This window comes from Chrysochloris asiatica, unplaced genomic scaffold (genome assembly GCF_000296735.1).
Source record: "Chrysochloris asiatica unplaced genomic scaffold, ChrAsi1.0 scaffold00300, whole genome shotgun sequence".
Lineage (NCBI taxonomy): Eukaryota > Metazoa > Chordata > Mammalia > Afrosoricida > Chrysochloridae > Chrysochloris > Chrysochloris asiatica.
The window spans coordinates 2,054,725-2,060,885 of NW_006408818.1; positions in this window are offsets into that span (position 1 = coordinate 2,054,725).

Genomic DNA, 6,161 nt, shown 5'->3' on the forward strand with positions numbered 1-6,161 from the left:
GTAAATGTTTGCTAAAGGTAATAGAGAAATGGCTACAATCATGCATTGACAGAGAACATCCAGAGGTTCAAGCTGGATTCAGAAGAGTCTGTGGAATGAGGGATATCATTGCTGATGTCTGATGGATCTTGGCTGAAAGCAGAGAATATCAGAAAGATGTTTACCTGTGCTTTATTGACTATGCAAAAGCTTTCGATTGTGTGGATCATGACAAGCTATGGACAACATTGAGAAGTATGAGCATTCCAGAACATAATTGTGCTCATGAGGAATCTGTACCTGGACCAAGAGGCAGTTGTTCAAACAGAACATGGAAACACTGAATGTTTTAAAAATAAGAAAGATGTACGACAGGGTTGCATTCTTTCATCATACTTATTCAACCTGTATGCTGAGCAAATAATCTGAAAAACACAATCAGCCAACTGTACCTCATAGATGTGTACAGAGCATTCAACCTAACAATTGTACAATACACATTCTTTTCCAGTACACATGGAACATTCTACCAACTTCTTCAATCTGATATCGATCAAACATGCAATCAAGAGGTATTGCTCATTACTGGTGATTGGAATGCAAAAGAAGGGAACAAAGAGGTGGGACCAGTAGTTAGAAAATTTGAACTTGGTGATAGAAATGATGCTGGAGAACGAATGATAGATTTCTGCAAGACAAATGATTTGTTTATTTCAAATACTTCTTTAGACAGCATAAGAGACAACTATACACATGGACCTCACCAGATGGAACACATAGAAATCAAGTTGACTACATCTGTGGAAAGAGAAGATGGAAAAGTTCCATATCATCAGTGAAAACAAGGCCAGGGGCAGACTGGGGAACAGACAAACAATTACTGATATGCAAATTCAAACTGAAGCTGAAGAAAATGAAAACAAGTCTATTAGAGCAAAAATATGACCTTTAAAAGCTTAGGTAGGTCGTTTTTATCTAAAAATGTATCCGTCTCTTCTAAGTTTCCAAATTTGTTGGAGTTCAACTCTTCATAGTATTCTGTTATTATTCTTCAGATTTCCTTTGGTTCCATTGTGACATCACCCATGTGATTTCTAATGCATATTTTTTTGTGTCTTCTCCCTCTTTTCTTTTGTTATAATGTTAGTCTCTTTTTATATGACAAGTGTTATTAAATTGGCACCGTTAGGGTAGTGTGTGTATTTTACACATGGAAACATTATTTCCAAAGATGATTAAATCCACAAGTATATTGGTTAGGAATTACAACACATATATTGGGATATATAATTCTATCCGTAACACCATTTAAATACTTCTAGTCTTGGTGTGGCTCTGCAGGTTAATGTGCTGGACTGCAAAGTTGGTTTGAACCATGAGGTCGGCAGTTCAAGCTCACCAACTGCTCTCAAAAACACTATACAGGGTTGCTATGGGTCGGAACTGGCTCAATGACATTTAATAACAGCAATAACTACTTTGTAGTTGCAATGTCTTCTAATTCAGGAAGCAGATCTTAACTACTGTTCTCTGTATTTGTCTCTCCAAATTTCTGGTTGGTGGTTTATCATGAGGTCTCCATTTTCTAACAGATACAAGAAAATTTATCCATTATTCATTCAACATTTTTCTTTTCGTAAGAATATGTTGTTATGTGCCATCAAGTGGGCTCTGACTAATAGGGACCACATGCACAACAGAATGAAACACTTCTAGATCCTGCAACATCCTCACAATTGTTACCACATTTGAGCCATGTGTGTTGTAACTGTGCCAAGCCATCTCAAGGGGGTTATCCTATTTTTGGTTGACCCTTAACTTTACCAAGCATAATTTCTTTTTTTAGGGACTAATACCTCTTGATGGTATGTCTAAAATATGAGATGAGTCTCACCATCTTGACTTCTAAGGTGCATTGTGAATGTACTTTGTCCAAAACAGATTTGCTTATTATTTTGACAATTCATGGTACTTCATTTGTTCTCTCCCAACACCATGACTCAAATGCATCATTCTTCTAAGATCTTCCTTATTCGTTGTCCAACTTTCACATGCATACGAGGCTATTGAAAATACTGTGGCTTGGGTCAGGTGCACCTTATTCCTCAAAGAAACCTCTTTGCTTTGAAACCCGTTAAAAGAAGTCTTGTGCAGCAGATTTGCCTAATGCAATATGTCAGTTCATTTCTTGGCTGATCCTTGGATGAGTGTTGATTGTGGTTAAAAGCAAGATAAAGTCTTTGAAAACTTCAATCTTTTCTCAATTTATTTTGATGTAATTTAATTGTTGTGAGAAATTTTCCCCCTTTACATTGAGATGCAATCCATAATGAAGACTGTGATCCTTGTCCTCTTCACTTATATTTCAGGTTGTTAAGTGACTTCTGATGCCATGCTGTTTTTCGTATAATCCAGTTTCTCAGTTTACAGTTTGAGTATTGTGAAAGAATGCAACTGTGATGCATACCTTCTGTGATTTTTTTGTCAACTTGAACAGCCGACCTCATGGCTCAAACCATGAGCATAATCAAGTGTTCTGGAACACTCTTTATTTGCAATGTTATCCATAGCTTGTTATGATTCACGTAGTGGAAAAACTTTTTATTGTCAGTAAATACAATATTCTGATATTCTCTGCTTTCAGCTAAGAAATATCTGATGTTAGCAATAATATCTCTAGTTCTATATCTTCTGATAAATCTGGCTTGAATTTCTGACAGTTCTATATTGATGTACTATTATAGTCAATTTTGAATTATCTTCAACAAATTTTACTTGCATGTGATATTAATGCTATTGTTCAATTGTTTTCATATTTCATCAGGTCACCTCTCTTTGGAATGGGCACAAATACAAATCTTTTCCAACAGGTTTGACAGATAGTTATCTTCCAATTTCTTGGCATAGATGAGTGAACACCTCCAGTGTTGCATCAGCTTGTTGAAAGATTTTGATTGGTATTCCTTCAATTCCTTGTTGTTCTCCACCCCCCCACCCCCCCCAATATCTTCAGTGCAGTTTGGACTTCAGTGCTATTGACCCTTGACTATAGGCTACCTCTTGAAATGGTTGACCACTTCTTTTTTTGTACAGTGACTTTGTGTATAACTCTCATCTTAGTTTGATGTTTTCTGTACCATTAAATATTTTACCCATGTAATCCAATATTTCAAATCAGGGCTTGAATTTTTTCTTCAGTTCCCTCAACTTGAGAAATCCTAACTGTGTTTTTACCATTTGTCTCTTTGTACACATTATTATAATACTTGATTCTGTCTTCTTGAGCAACCATTTGAAGATTTCTGTTTAGCTCTTTTTTCTCCTCATTTCTTCTATATGCTTTAGCATCTCTATGCTGGAGAGCAAGATTCTGAATCTCTTCTGACATCCATTTTGGTCTTTTCCTTATTTCCTGTCTCTTAAATGATGTTTATCTTTCTTCCAGTATGATGTTCTTGATGCTATTCCACAGCTCTTCTGGTCTTTGGTCATTAGTGTCTAATGCATCAGATCTGTTGTTCAGATGATCTCTAAATTCCCGTGGAATGTGTTCAAAGTCGTATTTTGGCCCTTGTGGGCTTTTACATTTTTCTTTAGCTTCAGCCTAAACTTACATATGAGTAATTGATGGTCTGTTTCAGTCTGCCCTTGGCCTTCTTTTGGATAGAAATAATGAGCTTTCCCACCATCCCTTCCCATAAATGTAGTCAAATTGAATCCTATATATTCTATCTAGTGAGGTACATGTATCTAATCATCTTTTATGCTGTTTGAAAGAAGTTTATGTAATGAATGTCATTGGTCTTAACAAAATTCTTTCAAGTGATCTCTAGCATCTTTTCTATCACCAAGGCAATATTTTCCAACTACTGATCATTCCTCTTTATTTCCAGAATTTGCATTTCAAACTTCAGTAATTAGCAATACATCGTGATTACATGTTTGATCAATTTTAGACTAAACCATTTAGTATAACTCTTTAATTTCATAACCACTGACTTTAATGGTTGGTAAAATAGTAATATTAACTGGATTTCCTTGTCAGCATATGGATATTATCCTATCACAGTCTGCATTGTATTTCAAGATAGATGTTTAAACATTCTTTTTGATGATGAATGCTATGTCATTTCTTTTGAATTTGTCATTCTTGAAATAATTAACCATATCATTATCAGATTCAAAATGGTCAATCCCTAATCATTTCAGCTCACTAATGCCTAGGATATTGATATTTATGTGTCCCATTTCTTTTGATTGCACCCAATAACAGCAATAGCACCAAGGAGTAAAGATTACAGTTGAAGGAAATATTACAAATGCGCTCACTTTACTAGAGCGTATGACTCAAGTCACCACCTGCCAGAAACTAATTATAACACCATGCAGTACTTACAATGTGACAATGATACCCCTCTATTAAAGAGATAAGGTGTTGTGTCTTTTTTACTTCTCCCTGGGTGGATCTTTGTGGTTCAGTTGACCAATATGAAAACTCTGGAGTTATAATGTTCAAGTTAAGTTGCAAAAATACGACAGAGAGGTCATGCACACGGATTCTGTCTGACAGCCAGCTGAGGCTCCCAACCAAAAAAAGGCTTCAGTTACCACACTTGAGTAACTAAGCCTTCAGACAATTTCAGTCTTCAGGTATGAAGTCAACCCTATAATTAAGATCCCCCATAATTTATGCTTTTGAAACAGAGAACAACTGTCTCATAAGACTTCTTGTTGTTGTTAAGTATTGTTGCGTTAGTTCCAACTCATAGCAACCCTGTATAGGGTTTCCAAAGAATGACTGGTGGATTTGAACTCTTGACCTTGTGGTTCACAGTCCAGTGCTGATCCTATAGCACCATATCATAAACCTTATCCAGAAGTAATTTAGAAGTTTTTACATTGCAGGTTTCTAAACAAAATAAAGAGTCCTGGTGCTGTATGATCCACACTGCAAAGTCAGTTTGAACCACAAGGCCAGCAGTTTAAACCTAGCACTCCCTCCTTACTAACCCTATATAGGGGGCGCTATGAGTTGGAACTGACACAAGGACATTTGACCCCAAGAACAAGTAGCAAAATAAATGGTCTTGGAAATCCTGGTGTGGAGAAAGCTAGGTAAGCACTGGACTGCTAACTGCAAGGTTTGTGATTCAAACCTACCAGCTGCACCTCAGAAACATTACATAGGGTAACTATGAGTTGGAATCCACTTGATGGCTAAGTTGGTTCCAACTCATAGTGACCCTGTGCACAGCAGAACAAAACACTGACCAGTTCTGTGCCATCCTTACAATTGTTGCTATGCTTGAACCCATGACTACTGCACTGTACCAATCCATCTCTTGGGAGTCTTCCTTTATTGGCTGAACCTCTACTTTACCAAACTGGGTCCCCCCTGATAATATGTCCAAGGTGTGAAAGTTAAAGTCTAGCAATCCTGGTCTTTAAGGAACATACTGGATGTACTTATTCCTACACAGATCTGTTAATTCTTCTGGCACTTTATGGTACTTTCAATATTCTTCTCTAAAACAGTAATTCAAATGCTTCATTTTACTATCAGCTTCCTTATTCATTGTCCAATTTTCACATACATATGTCACTATTGAAAATACCATAGTTTGGGTCATGTGTGCCTTTATTCGCAAGCTGGTATCTTTGCTCTGAACATTTTAAAAAGGTCTTCTGCAGCAGATTTGCCTAACTCAATACGTCACTTGATTTCATAAGTGTTCATCTCATGAGTGTTGATTAGTCCAGTGTTGATTATGGACTCAAACAAATGAAGTATTTCATAATTTTAATATTTTATCCATTAATAATGATGCAATAAATTTTTCCAATTGTGATGATTTTTGTTTCTCTGCATAAACATGAAATCCATACCTAACTCTTTCATTTTCATCGGTAAGCATTTTAAGTCCTCTTCACTTTCAAAAAGCAAGGTATGTCATCTGAATATTGCAGGTTGTTAATGAGCCTTCCTTCACTCCTGATGCTGCATTCTTCTTCATATAATCCAGCATCTCAAATTAGTTGCTCATAATGCATATTAAATAAGTATGGTAAAGGAGTACATCCCTAGTGCACACCTTTTCTGATTTTAAAGCATTCTGTTTCCATTTGTTCTGTTCGAATGACTGCCTCTTGGTCTATGTACAGTTCCTCAAGAGCACAATTAT